At 39.5% G+C, this 17,500-nt stretch overlaps 1 protein-coding gene across 4 annotated transcripts in view; it reads left to right on the top strand.

Annotated features, from left to right (window-relative positions):
* Positions 1 to 2,829: 2,829 nt before the first annotated feature.
* Positions 2,830 to 17,500, top strand: part of LOC123504059 (protein bowel-like) — a 49,486-nt gene continuing 34,815 nt past the window's right edge. For all 4 annotated transcript variants that reach the window (XM_045254324.1, XM_045254326.1, XM_045254323.1 and 1 more), the window contains exon 1: positions 2,830 to 3,055. The gene's annotated coding sequence lies outside the window, so the exon portion shown is untranslated. The remainder of the gene's footprint in view (positions 3,056 to 17,500) is intronic.

Here is a 17,500-nt window from a genome sequence, read left to right as displayed (position 1 = left end):
TATTCACTTATTCATCTTTTTTATTGTATCATTATCGTTCTTTATTGTATTGTGACTGAATGTAATGGTTTTGCTTTCTTTTATGTGTGTGTGTGTGTGTGTGTGTGTGTGTGTGTGTGTGTAGTTTTTTTTTTTTTATTTATACCATGTGGGCTTTTCACAGGAACTTCTGGGTTAAAGGGGATATCTTTTGGGATGCCTCCTATCTCAAAGCCCACACGCTAAGAAATTGTTGCCCCGACTGAGGAAACCCAACCTGCACTCGGACCGTGGACAGAATCCGAACCCGTGCGCTTGGAGACCCCTCGGACCCCAAAGCACGCATGTGTGTGTGTGTGTGTGTGTGTGTGTGTGTGTGTGTGTGTGTGTGTGTGTGTGTGTGTTGTAACTTCCGTGAGAATATATGACGTTATTTCGTGCGGTAAGATTTCTACGATTCTATTTCTTTTCTTCTTCCTTTTTTCGTTTATTCTGCATCGTGACGGTTTTTTTTCTACTTTTTTTTTCCAGCATAGAAATTATTCACATTTTTCTTATCTTGTTTTCTTTTTCTCACTTATCAGGGAGTCTGGCCAAGGGCATAAAAATGAGACAGGCACAGATGGATAGATAGATAGATAGATAGATAGATAGATAGATAGATAGATAGAGAGAGAGAGAGAGAGAGAGAGAGAGAGAGAGAGAGAGAGAGAGAGAGAAACACTCTGAACATACCACTCCTAGAAAGTTAACCATTAAAAAAAGACAAAAGAATATCTAATAAGGAAATTAGACTAACTTTAACTCGGCAAGAATATAACAAACAGCAATATAACTAATAACTTCAACGACTTCTTCAACTTCCTTTAATCAGCTTCACGTCACGCTCTTTTCATTCAACCAATCTTTCTTTATCTCTAGAATGACACTCCAGCCTTGAGGTGAGCGAACCGTAAGTGATAAGTTAGTAGAGAACAGATATGTGGCTGCCTGTTTGTCTGCTTGTCTGTCTGGCTGGCTGGTTGGATAGATGAGTGGGCAATACTTAACCTAACCTAACCTAACCTAACCTAACCACCACCATCTAAACACGAATAACGGTGAGAAAGTAACAGACGCAGATTCAGATTTCAGAGTATCATGATGCGTTTCCATATTCTTTCTGCTTACTATTTGCTGATTTTATGCATCCTCAGACACTCATGTGAAGGACTGAGGTAGTGAAGACTGTAGCCATTAATCTTCTGACCTCCATAGACCCTTCTAATGTAAATAAAATGGTCTAATCGCACATAAATCTCAGATAAAAATGTGTCCCAGTATTGAAAGGAGTTAATGCTGTCACTGCCATGAATTTTTTTTTCTAATAATATACATGTGTTTGTCTCTCCTTCAGAAGTGTCAGGTGTAATGTGGCGAGAATTAATGTTCAGGATTACGACCTTGAGATACACTTATTTATTTTCTCCTTTTTTTTTTTCTATACTTGTTTACATAATTCTTTCTTTATTTTTTGTCCTAACCTAGTTCTGTCATTTGCTTGAGTAACTGACACGATTTTCTTGTATTTAGCTTTTTCATTATTTTAATTTCTATGTATTGTTTACTTCATATATTTCCTTTCCTTTTATTTTATTTTCTTTTATCTCAGTCTCTTTTCTTGTGTCACTAGAGAGAGAGAGAGAGAGAGAGAGAGAGATATCAGGGGTTCTGTAGTACATGTAAGGGTTTGCACGCATGATATTACTAATAATAAGGGTAAAGGTGTCTGTGAGTGAGAGAGGAGGTGGCGGTGGTGGTGGTGGTGGTATTAATGAGAGATAAGGTTAAGGTTATAGAGTAAGTTAAGTAAATAGTAAAGGTGGTGGTAGTAAGAAAAAGGAGAGAATTTATTGCTGTGTTAGAGTTTTGATAACAGGGAGCAGTGTGGTCAGTAAATCTATGTGTATGTGTGCTTCTCTCTCTCTCTCTCTCTCTCTCTCTCTCTCTCTCTCTCTTGCACCTTTATAAAAAAAAGTAATTGATAATGCTTTAACATTCAAGAAATCAGCAGAATAGTTTGTTTATGTCGTCTGAATATATATATTTTTTCTAACGAGACATAATGAAACGGTGACGTTTATGCAATATTTACTGGTGTGTGTGTGTGTGTGTGTGTGTGTGTGTGTGTGTGTGTGTGTGTGTGCCCTCAGACCCTGGTTGGCGCAGCTCCAGGCGTGACATGCATGGCAGTAATCATGAGGCAGTGACGTACTTCAGGTAATTGTCAGCATTCACTCTTTGTAGCGCCTCGTCGGGCATTTGAGCAGTTCCTTCACTCCTGTGTTTCCGATGCTCCACCACTGCCCTCCTGCTTTGCCATGACACTCCCTGACTGACGATTCCTCCTCCATAAAGCAGTATAATTAAGGTCACACTCCTCGGGGTGCGAATATTTGCTGCTACTGGTTGGCGTCACCACCCAGACTTGCTTGGGTCGCTGTGCAGTGATACGCGTCGCCCTGCGCGGAATGCTAAGCTCTCCAGTAGTGGCTGGATGCATTTTATCTATCTATTTTCACTTTGCTACGAATTAGTAAACAAGCTCGACAGAAATGTGGAGTTGGTGTGGGTGGCAACACTACTAAGCTAGCGAGATGCCGGTTATGTCCACAATATTTCCGTAAACTGGACCTGTTTATCTGACAGCGCTTGAAGAAGCAAGCGATGAGAAATAGATATATTTACTACACCACCAGTTGTTGCTGAGTTATGGCGCTATGAGGCATAACTCGAGAAAGAAAAATGAGAAGGAGCTTTTAGTTGGCAATAGGAGCCAGGAGGTAGGAGGTCGGGGGCTGACCAGCCACCCGCCTCTCAGTGTGAGATGGTTCACCGTGATGCGCGCTAGTTTACGCCCGCCTCTCGCTGTGCTCTGCCAGGATGTACTCCTATAACCTCTCCTATTTGACCTGCATCCATTAGTTGCCTGTGGTGTTGCTTAGTGGTGTGGTGACGTGTGAAGACGTGGAATAGTAGTGAGTGAAGTCAGTGCGGAGGTGGATATTGTGGTGGCTGGAGGACGCATAATAACAGGGTGAGTGAAATTCTTCCACTGTGGAGGAGGCAGGACGGAGTAAGTGGATGATGCAGTGCGGGCGTGCGGGCGGCGGCTGGATGTGGATCGCCGCTCTTGGATAATGGACGGGAAATAATATCACTATTAATCCTAATTTGTGGGCACACTCATTTAGTTCAGATCCATAACTTGTACAGGTTATCTAAGTGCCAACCAACTCACTAGCTAACTCACCAACTGTGTGAGACGCTCATGTTGGATCAAATAATGAACGGGGAAATGATACCAGTGTTAATTAGAATATGTACATGCACACACACTTAGTTCAGTATAGATACATAGTGTTTGCATGTGATTTAACTAACTAACTAGGTCTAACTGTGTGGATCGCGGTATTCAGATTATAGATAATGTAAGTAATTCTAGTAGGTACTGAAACATACGCATCTAGTGTAGATACATAATATTTAAACGTCATTTATCCATCGTATTAAGTAACTAACCATCTTTTTAATCAAGTATTTTGATAAGAACATAACATAAGAAATGTAAGGAAGCTGAAAGAAGCCATGAGGCCTACGCGCGTCAGTCCCTATGCGAACAAAACTACCGAACTCCACTTATGTTGATTACTGAAAACATCAAGCAAATGTTGATAGTTTACATAATCATTCCTAAATGTTTTCAGACATCAGCTTGTAACGACCCAACACACGAAGCTGACTTGTCTGAGTTATGATGAATTATTTGGGACGCTTAAATTACTGTTTATAAAAAAAAAAAAAAAAAAACGTATCTGTTATCAGAGATGACCAACGTTCTTTGACATTTTTTTTTAGTAAATATATAATTTTGATATCACTTATCAGTTAACATTATTAACTATAAAGTCGAGAATATGTTTTTCTTTTTTACATGTTGATGTTGATCACTTATAAGACTGCCTGATGAAAGTGATATTTGATGTATTTCATCCTAATTATATGCTTGATATGTGTTTTTTTTACACGTCATCTAACTAACTAATAAACGATTACATCTCAAACATTACATAACCTAAACTAACTTAATTAAACAGTTCAATATTAAATCTACAATGTGAGTGAAGGCAGCAGTGTTGATGGCTGACTTAAACCTGACTAACTATATTAAATAACTAGAACTTAAATTGGCTGGCTTAGTATTGATGGTAGTGGTGGGAGGAACAAGTAGGTATCACCGCTTCTACTACAACTACTGTACTACTATATACTACTACTACTATTACTACTACTACTACTACTACTACTACTACTACTACTACTACTACTTAATCTTTCTAAGAGGTAAAAGCGTGTTCAAATTAACTGAATTTTTACATTGATTATGTTTAAAATCATTCAAATTCTTATGGAAATCTTTGAAATTAATAAAAAAAAAGGTGGTTGTAGTACGATGATTCATGTTTTTTTAATCAGAATTTTCTTCAAGACAAAATTATCATTATTGTTATTATTATTATTATTGTTATTATTATTATTATTATTATTATTATTATTATTATTATTATTATTATTATTACAAACATTCTAAAGTTTGATTCATGACTGTTTTGTTTACTTTTTTTAACGTTTTTGAAAGAAATATCATAACCAAGATTTTAATGGGCCAACTCTCTCTCTCTCTCTCTCTCTCTCTCTCTCTCTCTCTCTCTCTCTCTCTCTCTCTCTCTCTCTCTCTCTCTCTCTTTGCTTTTCTGCGCGTTGATGGAATTCCTGTGTAATCAACAATAATTACTTCGTGCTCAGGGCCCAGTGTTAGATTGTCTTGATACTCCTCGCTTGCACCAGCTTGGAGGGGAGAGAAGTACAACACCAGGAGGAGGAGGAGGAGGAGGAGGAGGAGGAGGAAATGAAGGCTCCGGGGCTCCGTCAGAAAGTCTTCAATGTACCCTTTGTAGGAGCCGCTGGAAGAAGTTTTTTTTTTCTTTTTCGTTGTTTTAATCATAACATAACTGGCTTCACTTCATTCCCATATTTCGTGGACGGTGTGTGTGTGTGTGTGTGTGTGTGTGTGTGTGTGTCTTTGTCTTTGCACCTACGTATTAATCCTAATGCTAATCCTAACTTGCTTCTGTATTTTCGTCTGTTGTAGTCTGTTTCAGATATCTATACACTGACACATACTCTCTCTCTCTCTCTCTCTGGTGGATAAAGTTAACGTCGGAAGGCAAATCATGCATTGAATAATATTTTGGCCGTGTGAAAGTTTGGTATTGAGATGTCATTGTTATTGGTGCCATTGCTGCCGGAGTTGAGGAAATGTGGTAATGGTAACAGCTCACTTCTCGTCATTCTCTCTCTCTTAATCCATGTTTTCCTCATCTTCCCCTTCCTCCTCGTTTATGTCGGCTTTATCCTCCTACCCTTTTTTCTTTATATTACTGTTGCTATTGGTGCTGATGGTTGTGCTACTACTACTACTACTACTACTACTACTACTACTACTACTACTACGACTGTTACTACTATTGTGTTGATCAAAATAAGTTGACATGCTGAACTATACATTATCATTATTATTGTTATTATTATTATTATTATTATTATTATTATTATTATTATTATTATTATTATTACTATTATTATTATTACTATTATTGTTGTTATTGTTGATGTTGTTGTTGTTGTTGTTGTTGTATATTTATGTATGTGTGAAGGAGGTTGGTCAATGACACGATATAGATAGATAAATAGATGAATAAAGGAAAAAAAAGGAAAGGAAACTAAAAGAAGAAGAAAAAAAAGGTCAGCTATCATTTTCTTTTAACCCTTTCAGTACTGGGACTTATTTTTACCTTGAGTTTTGGGTGTGATAAGACGATTTTACTTACATTAGGAAGCGTTATTGGAGGTCAGAAGGTTAATAGCCAAAGTCTTCACTATTTTGATCACCGCATAAGTTTCTGAAGCTGTATGAAATCACCAAATAGTAAGCAGAATAAATACAGAGAACACGTCATAGTACTGAACGGGTTAAACTTAAGAGAAATACATGCACCATTAATTGAATTCCGGTGGTGTCTCGATTCCTTTCTTTGGAAGTTAGCAATAAATGTCCACAAACTTGAAAAAAAAAAAAAAATACATTACTTTCTTCTCGTTAAGTCGTACGAACATTTTTTTCACAGTTCCGGTGGTGTTATTTTGATTCCTCTCTTCGGAAGTAGCATTAAATGTCCACAAAATTCAAAAATACATTGCTTTCGTCTCGTTAACTCGTTTGAACATTTTTCATCCGTAGTAGTAAGCCCTTCAATACTGGGACGCACTTTTACCATGAGTTTTGGGTATGATCAAACGGTTTTATTTGCATTAGGAAGCGTCATAGAGCTCAAAACATTAATGGCCAGACTGTTTACTATTTTAATTCCCACATACGTTTCTGAATCTGTATAAAATCGCCAGAGTGTAATCAGAACGAATATGAATTAGCGGTACGGTGGTTAGGTTAGGTTAGGTTAGGTTAGGTTAAGTTAGGTTAGGCACGGTATTTAAGAGGTTAATATTTGGTGTGTTAATTACAGGTAAGGGAATTGCAGGCTTAGTTTGTATAGCACTGAGGAGCGTGTCAAGTCTCAGGTGATGCGATTGGTATAGAGTTACTCCTCACAGTGTCCAGGTTGCTGTTGTTTCGTAACGGAGATGGTAGTACTGATTTTGGCTAGGTGATGGTGTACGATAATGGTAATAATAGTGATGGTAATGGTGAGAATGATAGTGATGGTAATTATAATGGTGAAATTAATAGTCTTGAAATTTAAAATGATAAAGATTGTTTTACTGCTGCTGCTATTACTACGACTGCCATTACTATTGCTATTGCTTCTACTGCTACTACTACTACTACTACTACTACTACTACTACTACTACTACTACTACTACTACTGCTACTACTACTACTACTGACACCATTTTTATTATTACAAGTATATGCTGTACTAAGAGTTTTAACAATAATGATAACAGTAGGTACAATAAATAATAATAATGATAATAATAATAATAATAATAATAATAATAATAATAACAATAGTACTGTAATGATAATGGTAATAGTAGTGACAACAATAATGATAATAATGAAGATGGAAGTGAAAAGAGACAGTCATTATGTAGAGAGTTTATTTCCCGACTAATCTAGAAATAAAATCGCTCCATATCACTTTCTCTCTCTTCACCTCAACCTCTTAACTCGTCAAAAATTTCCCAGCAATAACAATAACAACAGTAGAAAGAACAGGCTCCATATATTAACTTTTACCTACAAATATCAACACTTAATTCCTTCTCTCTCTCTCTCTCTCTCTCTCTCTCTCTCTCTCTGTCTCCCGCATCCTCCGGTTTCCCTTCATTTCCCCGCCGTGAGTCGCTGGTGAGTCGTGCGGAACAAGAGAAGGTTTTGTCGCGCAGCACATGCCCTTTATAATCTTGTACACGTTGCAATGAGAGGCTTATCTTCTCGCTGACTTCCCCGCCAGTCTCTCTGTCCGACCGCCAGCCAGCCCGTCCGCCCGTCCGCCAGCCCGCCTGCCTGCCTACTTGCCTGCTTCCCCGATGCGTGTGTGTGTGTGTGTGCATGTGTGTGTGCGTGGTAGTAGTGATTGAAAACAGTACGAAGTGTTTTATTTTTAGAGAGAGGATGTACTAGTGTGAAAAATGGTCTTTGTTTGTTCGAGGCAAGCTATTTTGAAAGGATTGCTTGAGAAGAGGATGTATTAGAGGTTGTGTGTGTGTGTGTGTGTGTGTGTATGTATGTGTGTGAACAATATTGAATGGAGCTTATTAGAGCCTTGAATGGTGACTTCCAAGATCTCATCGATATTATATTAAGAGACCTTTGGAACTCGTCATTAAGGGCCCTGAAAACTTTTAAAGATACAAACATGAATTAGACGTTCAGGTTTTTTCTTTCCGCCTTCATTTCTTCTCCGCCACAGATATTTCCTCATCTTTGACCTCACCCTGCCCGCAAAAGGAGAACAATGAATCCTTAATACGATACGGCACACCTTTAAAAACATCTTTAGAATGAAGGAAAAAAACACGCTGTATTGTTTTCTTTCTTAATTACACACACACACACACACACACACACACACACACACACACACACACTACTCTCAATAATATATACCCTTTCTAAGTTACGGGTGAATTGACATATTATTACACGATATACTTAGAAAAAATAATGGGAAACTCTCCTCATGCTTCCTTCTATTTACTCACAGTGCTTACCACCTGCTTGCCTGCTTGCTTATGTTGCCTATAGTAGTCTAATGTAGAAGATGACACGGCACTGGTGGAGATCAGATGAGCGCGTTAGGTTTGCAATACGTTACTACTTGAGAGACTAACCGAATTACCTGATTGATGATAAAAGGTATTGTTTGTCTTGAAGTATAACAAAGTGGCAAGAAGGAAGTGCCTGTACGTACAGCTTGTGCGTTGCTGTGTATGCATATGTGAATGTATGTACGTCTTGAAATAGAGAATGATCCTCAGTAGAGAGGCAGTCAACAGACATATTGATGGATGTGTAGAATGATAATCTCGACGTGGTGGTGATGGGAGCATTAGTAGTGATAGCGGTAGTAGCAATAGTTGTAATTGTGGTTGTAGTTGTAGTAGTGAAATAATCACTCGATGGTAATAGCAGCAGTGTTGGCGGTGGCATAAATCGAACGAACAGTGGCATTAGTTGTTGTAGTATAGTAGTAGTAAAAGTAGTGGTCGTTGTGGTAGCAGTAATAGTATTAGTGGTAAGTATAACAGTAGTAGTGGTAGTGGTGGAGGTTGTCAGTCTCCAGGGAGGGAGAGGGAGAGGGAGCTGGCTGGTTTTGGGAGCGGGGAATGGGGGAATGGGGGAAGGGGGGGAAGCAAGCGAGGCGACCACTTACGTCGTGGCGTGCAAGAAACTCGTTCTCCGACTGTATTATAATTGACCAGTAATTTAATATGATTTGTTTTGTGGCTGGGGCGCGTTTTGCGGAGCGCGGATAGTCGTGTTAATGTGTTTAAATGCGGAATGTTATCTACGTACTGGCCAGGCATTCGAGACCCTCACGGAAACTCAGGATTTACGTAGGTCTTTTAGAACAGTAACTTTATGCCATGGTAATATATTTGCGAAAGTGTATTGAGTCAGGTTTATATAGAGATGGAAAAAAAATGTAGAAAGTCTTGTATTTTTAAACATTTTAGATATCGTAAGTAGGTAACTTTTATAATGTAAGTTTTTTTTTTCATTTATTTTGTATTTTCAAGGATGTGTTCATGGTTTTAGTGAATATTCCAAGGAACATTCTGCATCTTGAGTAAGCTTTATTAAAAGTTGCTTGGGATTTTCAAAGGGTGTCTTCATGGTCCTGGTAATAGTTAGCAAGGCCTCTGGACGCTTTATCATCTTTAGTGGAAGTTATTAGAGTGTTCAAGTTTTCAAGGATGTTTTCATGATTCTATGATAGCTTGAAAAAAAAAAAAAAAAGTTGCACGTTTAACAGGCTTTTGTGGAAGTCACTTGGAGTTTTCAGTGCTTTTTACAGGATTCTAGTGACAAATGTAAAAATAAGAAGGAGGAAAAAAAGACACTAAAGGTACCGATTTACAAAGAACACAATAGGAGGGGAAGCTTTAACTGACCTGGAGAATATTATATCAGTGCACTTCGAGTCTTTTGGGAAACTGTTCTTCTTCCTTCCATTGAAAGACTGTAGCTGAAGGGAGACAATCTGGGAAAATGGAGATAAATAACTAGAAACAAATCTCTAACACACACACACACACACACACACACACACACACACACACGCACACGCACACGCACACACCATAAACAACCATAAACAGCTAAGTTAAGGTTCTAATCTTAAGTCTCCCTCAATCCCCATATGTACATTTTCAGTATGTATGTACTGCAATTACTAATAAACCGTATTATTATTATTATTATTATTATTACACACACACACACACACACACACACACACACACACACACACACACACACACACAATAGTGGCAGAAACAAAGTGTGAAATTGTTACATGCATGGAAGATATACGTACTTCTAGACAGTGTATGGAACGTGCTGGAAATAAAGATGTGTGGACTTGAGTAGCTGAGAGAGAGAGAGAGAGAGAGAGAGAGAGAGAGAGAGAGAGTTGACCTTGTAATGACCTTGACCCTAAGTAACCAAACACATCTGATTGGGAAGGAGGAGGAGGAGGAGGAGGAGGAGGAGGAGGAAAAGTGAAGAGGTGAAGGTGGAAGCTAGAGAAGATTGGTAAGGAGGATGAACGAGGAGGAGGAAGAGGAGGAGTAGGAGGAGGAGGAGGGGGAGGAGGAGTAGGAGGAGGAGGGGGAGGAGGAGGAGGAGGAGGAGGAGGAGGAGGAGATCATAAATAACTATAATAAAAAAACCTAAGATAACATTGAGGTCAGACGGAAGACGAGTACAGTCTCTCTCTCTCTCTCTCTCTCTCTCTCTCTCTCTCTCTCATTGTGGAAGATAATGTGAAACGTAGCGTGAAAGAAGATAAAGATTGGTGTAAAAGAAGATACAGAAATAAGTGAAAGAAGAGGAAAGAAGAGGAAATAATGAAGAGACGAAGAGGAGGAGAAGAAAGTGGAGTAAAGGAAGATGAAAATAGGACGAAGAGAGAGAGAGAGAGAGAGAGAGAGAGAGAGAGAGAGAGAGAGAGAGAGAGAGAGAGAGAGAGACTACCAACATTAATAACATGCAGTACTTTATGAGACGCGTCATGGGCTGTACATTAAAGGTGGTGGTGGTGGTGGTGGTGGTGGTGGTGGTGGTGGAGGTGGTGGTGGTGGAGGTGGAGTAGTGATGTAGTGTGCTTGACGTCAGATCAGACTTAGTAGTGCCGTTACTGCTGAGGAGAGCTTGCTGACTGACTGGCTAAATCGGTGGATGATTGCTTGACTGGACGATTGAGTGGGTAATGGTGTAGGTGTTTAACTATCTGTCTTTCTGTCTGTCTGGCTGGCTGGCTGACTGGATGACTTAAATGACTATATGCTTGACTGACTGTCTGAATAAGTGAGTGTTTGGTGATTAGATTTGTGAGTGTTTTCCTGACTGGTTTGTAAATGAAATGACTGTCTGGCTGGATGACTAAATGGATGAGTGTTTGACTGGTTGACTGGCTGTGGCTCTGGATGGCAAACTGGATGGGTGACCGACTGATTACTTGGATGAATGAATGACTGAACGGCTGAGTAGTTGAGTGAATGGTTGGCTGAATGAGTGCCTAGCGGAGTTAAATTCAAACATAGTCTCGTAGATAACCTTCATATACTCCTCTCACGACAAAGGAGTGTCAAGCAGAAGAAATAATTGGCAGGAGGCGGCGAGACGAGCTTCACTAATTGTCTCCATGTTGTTGTCCCAGTGATTAATTGATCGCGTCCAACTGAGTACCGTATTCTGAAAGCTGACACGTGCTTTTGATGGTGCTTTAATGGTTCTAGCGATAGATTAACAAGAATTTTACATAGTTTATACGAGAGACACTTCTGACAACCCGATTGGCATTTTTTAAAATTTTATTTATTTATTTTTTTATTTATACCATGTGGGCTTTTCACGGGAATTTCTGGGCTAAAGGGAATATTTTTTTGGGGTACCTCCTATCTCAAAGCCCACCCGCTAAGTGAGGAAGCCCAACCTACACTCGGACCGTGGACAGAATTCGAACCCGTGCGCTTGGAGACCCCTCGGAGCCCAAAGCACGCATGGTTCCACTGTTATGGCGAAAGAGCAGAACTTTTCTTGAATACGGACCAGAGTTTAAGTTATAGATATAGAATAAGGAGATAACTAACACATCCTTATACGCTAACGCCATATGGTCTTGATACTTCGCCTCCGCAACTCTCAATAAGAAAGAAACGGAAACATGATTAGTGTATAGGCATGTTTTTTCTTAATAATGATGACAAATTCTTCTCCGTATTGGTCAGGAACTCTGTCTGCATTATCTTGAGTCAGAGCCATTTTCAATCAGTTTTTTTTCTCTCTCTCTCTATAATTCTTCATCATTTTTTCTCTCTTCTTCGCATGCTCTTCGGAGAAACCTGCTTAAGAAGGTGTCTGATTATCCGTGCAGAGGGGCCATCCTTACTTCCCTCACCACCTGCCACGCCACGGCGGCTCCTGCATCCAGTACAAGTGATACCAGCTTTTACGCGCGCACCCTGTAATTTGTGTGTCGCTTTCCTTCCCCTTGTAACGCTTCACGGTGTGGTTGTGCGTCGCGAGCTATCATATCAAGCTTAATCTACAATAATGAAACGTACCAGGCGGCCAGCTAATGCCAGAGTAGCAGCGGCAGTGCCTAAAGTGATTCCCGCTCCGACACACACACACACACACACACACACACACACACAGACGTAGTTATTGTTTCGCATTCATAAACACATTGGTTTCTCACTACGATTATTTTTAAAGGCTACATAGATGATTTACCCGATTCTTATAAGTATATCTCGTGTTACTAATGTCAAAATGCAAAGGAAAGGGGAACTAGGAAAAAGGATGCAAAAGGGAGGAAGTCAGAGAAAGATAGATGCAAAAGTGGAAAATAGAGACAAGAATGATTTGGAACAAGGAACTAGGAGAAAGATAGAGTATAGAAAGAAGAACTAAGAGAAAGATAGGATGCAAAAATAAGAACTAAGGAAAAATACGATAGAAAGAAAGAGGGAGCTATGGAAAATGTAGGATATAGAAAAAAGCGGAACAACGGAAAAGTAAAATAGACAAAGAGGAGAAATGGAAATATAGGGAAACAGAAAGATAAATTAGTTAAAAAAGAGAAAACCAAAAAGAAAAAGCAACAAGAACACGGAGCTAGGAAACTTATAAAGAAAACTAACTACAATATATAAATGAGAGCAAAAAAAAAAAAAAAAATGAAAGGTAGAGAAATCAAGAACGAAATAATAACATTCACAGGTAATTAGAATGGAGAACATATGGCAGGCTGTCTCACACACACGCCCACTGAACGAATAGTCAAGCCAGTAAGTGGAAGCAAGGAGAGGAAAGACCCGAAGATACAGTGTCAGAATAGTACAGTGAGGAGGATACTGTGGGCAAATAATGTAGGTAAGTAAGTAGGCAGGTAGCGGGTGTCTATAAACTAAGGTTGACAAGAAACCTGTGGGACGCTATCAAGGGATGTGGTGGTGGTGGTGGTGGTGGTGGTGGTGGCTCTCCAGCTCGGCTATCTGAGATCTGACTGGAGAAGACGAGTAGGAGTAACAGAAGGAAGAGGAGGAGGAGGAGGAGGAGGAGGAAGATTATTAATTATGTATTCTTTCACATTCAGATTAGAGGGACTGCTGGTGTTTGTTAGTGTGTGTGTGTGTGTGTGTGTGTGTGTGTGTGTGTGTGTGTGTGTGTGTGTGTGCATGGCCTGAGGTTTTTTTTATTTGGCAATATGATGAGAGAAAGAAGAATTTGGAATCTGCTGCTATTGCTATTAATGTTACTACTACTACTACTACTACTACTACTACTACTACTACTACTACTACTACTACTACTACTACGACTTCTACTACTATTACCACCACTTCTACCACCACCACCACTACTACTACTACTACTACTACTACTACTACTAGCCACTTCTACTATTACTACTACTACTACTACTTCTTGATCTTGTTCTTGTTCTTGTTCTTGTTCTTGTTCTTGTTCTTCTGTTAGGTTTATTATTGTTATCACCACTATCACCAGTATATATTTCAACTCTTAATCTGTGGCTTCGTTTTCCTTTGCAAGCATTTCATGACTATCGGTGATAAAATATTGCTAAGGAATCTATCACGTGACTTATGCCTCTACCCGAAAAAAAAAAAAAAAAAAAAACAAGAAATATTGGGAGTTGATATAGTTATGATGCCGTAACAAGATCATTTGCCGTCAGTTGGGTTCTAAGTGGGCGCTTTATATTTCCCGCCGCAAATTCGCCGTGAGTCAGGATTGAACCGTGAAGTGTTATAGTTTCGCCAGCCGATCATTTGACCACAGAGGCAACAAGAACTGATAAAGGTTTCATTCTTGCCTCTAGTTTTAACCCCCTTCAGTGCCATGCCATTTTTTCATATTCATTCTACGTACAGCTTCAGAAACTTGTGAAAATTAAAATAGTGAAGACTGGCCATTAATCTTCCGACCTCCATAGACCCTTTCCTAATGTGAATAAAATCGTCTAATCGTATCCAAAACTCAAGGTAAAAGTGCAACCCAGTCCTGAAGAGGTTAACAGTGTGAAGTGGAAACTCTCGTTGGTTTTCATTGGTGATTTCATGATTCTAGTGAAAATTAAAGAAAGATTCTATGCTATCGATTGGAAAACCCTCCTGAGAATCTCACTAATTATTCCTTTAAATCTTTCAAAAGTAAACCTTATGAGAGAACAGATATTACAGTTTCCAAAGGTGTTTTCATGATTTTATTGATAGTGTATGAAAGTTTACAGTACAGTTCTGGCAGATAGACTGGAAAAGACGCATGAGAAATCGACTAATAATCTCAGTAGCTTTTGAAAAACAATCATTATGATATAACAGAAAACAAAGCATTTAAAAATATGATCTACAGTCGCTCCATTTGTGTGTGTGTGTGTGTGTGTGTGTGAGAGAGAGAGAGAGAGAGAGAGAGAGAGAGAGAGAGAGAGAGAGAGAGAGAGAGAGAATTAGTAAAAAAAAGAAGTATTGGTGTTAATTTTGCGGACACAGCATTAACCTTGTGAATTAGAGCAGCGGTACTTGGAGGAGGAGGAGGAGGAGGAGGAGGAGGACTGCACATCACCACCTGTCGTCATCTACCGTCGCCTTCACCCACCGCCCCCATTCACCCAACGCACCACCCTTCAGCCATTTCCACTTTTCACCAATTCCCCCTTCACCTGCCTCCCACTCACACCCATTTCTGGACTTCACTCATCGCCTAGCTCTTACCCATTTACCCAATTCACCCAGCGCTACACCCCGCCACTTCACCTACCTCCCCCATCCTGCTAGCGCTCGCCCCCTCAGATTCCTGGGCTAGCCTGGGCTGGGTAGGTCCTTTTGAGGCAGCAGATCCTCTTACACGCGTTGTAGCGGTCTCAGCCCCGCCAAGGATTATCTTTAATTATATTTTTTTATGGACCGCGTTGGGCCAGGGAAGGGAGAGTGGGTCCTATCGGCAGGCGTGGGACGGACGGTTGTCGGGTGAGCTTGGCGGCAGGCGGCGGCGGGCGGCCCGATGGGTGCGGGATGTTATCGAAATGGTTGTGACAGTTCGATCGTGCACTTGTCGGCCTTCCAGATGGCATTTACCTGATGTAACGAGACCCGCCGCCTGCCTCTCTCGATATGTGTGTGTGTGTGTGTGTGTGTGTGTGTGTGTGTGTGTGTGTGTGTGTGTGTGTGTGTGTGTGTGTGTGTGTGTGTGTGTGTGTGTGTGTGTGTGTGTGTGTGTGTGTGTGTGTGTGTGTGATTTCACACACACACACACACACACACACACACACACACACACACACACACAAAGCACATATATTAGACCTGTACAGCAAAACTTTTTCTGATACCTCTGCTATTACCATCAGATAGAGGCACATTACGAGAGAGAGAGAGAGAGAGAGAGAGAGAGAGAGAGAGAGAGAGAGAGAGAATGTGGACGTTCAGAATTTGATCTTTGTTATGCTAATAGATATTTTGTTTGGGCAGTGTTGCCAGCAGCTGCCTTTCATGTTTGTCTGTTTGTCTGTCGGTTGAAACTCCTCTGATTATAGTTTATTATTAATATTGGTGTGTGTGTGTGTGTGTGTGTGTGTGTGTGTGTGTGTGTGTGTGTGTGTGTGTGTGTGTGCGTGCGTGCGCCCATGTGTGTGCATGTGCCTTGTTAAGTTGAACGGGCGTGAAAACGTGCACCTCTTAATTAATACGTGTGTGTGTGTGTGTGTGTGTGTGTGTGTGTGTGTGTGTGTGTGTGTGTGTGTGTGTGTGGCTGGTTACAATATATTTTTTCTTCAACATTACTATTTAACTTTTTACAGATGTATTCTCATGGGCCAGAACTGAATAACTCTCTCTCTCTCTCTCTCTCTCTGGTCATAAATTTTTCATCTGTTTTACTTCTCTTATTTAACAATTTTCCTTAAGGCTCGTGGATGCATTTTGTTTCCTCTGTATCTCTGAAGCATCTTTCATTCCCACTTAAGTCCGCAGTTCTGGTATTACGTTCACTCGTTCCTGAAGGTGAAGTTATTTTGCGCTTACTGGAGAATAGTTTAAGTGGAGTGTGTGTTCGTTATATTGTATTTTGATTTCCATGGTTGTTAAAAGTTTTGCTTCTACTGTTTTTGCTGTTACGCTACAACAACAACAACAACAACACTACTACTACTACTACTACTACTACTACTACTACAACTACAATAAAATGAAACCCGAACAAGAATTACTATTACTGATCCAAAAAGGGGAAAAAAATATATAATTGCGTGTATAAAGTTGAAGAATAGATTAACGTTATGAGAAGAGATGGTAAACGGATAGACGTATACATAAGTTTGTTTTATGTGGGAATTGTCAACATGCAGGTCTGATATCTTATAGTTTTATCTTCGTGTGTGTGTGTGTGTGTGTGTGTGTGTGTGTGTGTGTGTGTGTGTGTGTGTGTAATGCTACATATTTGCGGATCAATTCATACATGTAATTTTTTTTTTAAGGAATCAAAATCTTACATAGTTTTTCTTTCATTTCCTTTTTATTTTATTTTTTAATTTTTTATTTGTTCTGAGAGCACGTAGGGAGCACGTGAGGGTACGGCAACATGTGTCTGTCTTCTTCCTCCTCTTCTTCTTCTGCCTCCTCCTCCTCCTCCTCCTCCTCCTTAACTTCGTGCCACAAACCTCGTCATGCAGTAAAGATAAGCGACCGGAGATGGAGAAAAAAAGAAGTAAAATAATATAAAGGGCATATTATCATCATTATTATTATTATTATTATTATTATTATTATTATTATTATTATTATTATTATTTTTATCATTTTCATTATTATTATTTTTTGTCATTGTTGTTATTATTATTATTATTATTATTATTATTATTATTATTATTATTATTATTATTATTATTATTATTATTATTATTATCGCTATTACCATTATCATTATCCTTTTTCTTCTTATCGCCGACATAATTATTTAAAAAGAATTTGTACTTCAGCGTTCGCAAAAGCTGAAAAGATTCTCTCTCTCTCTCTCTCTCTCTCTCTCTCTCTCTCTCTCTCGTCGGACAGTCCGCTGATAATTATTTTCCCTTGTGTTGTGTCAAACTTGCTCACATTTTTTCTTTCTTTTCATAATATTTATTTACGGCTCAGTAAACTTTA

Source organism: Portunus trituberculatus, chromosome 15 (assembly GCF_017591435.1).
Source record: "Portunus trituberculatus isolate SZX2019 chromosome 15, ASM1759143v1, whole genome shotgun sequence".
NCBI lineage: Eukaryota > Metazoa > Arthropoda > Malacostraca > Decapoda > Portunidae > Portunus > Portunus trituberculatus.
Note: the sequence above shows the minus strand (reverse complement) of the source record. Positions and strands in the feature narration are given on the sequence as shown.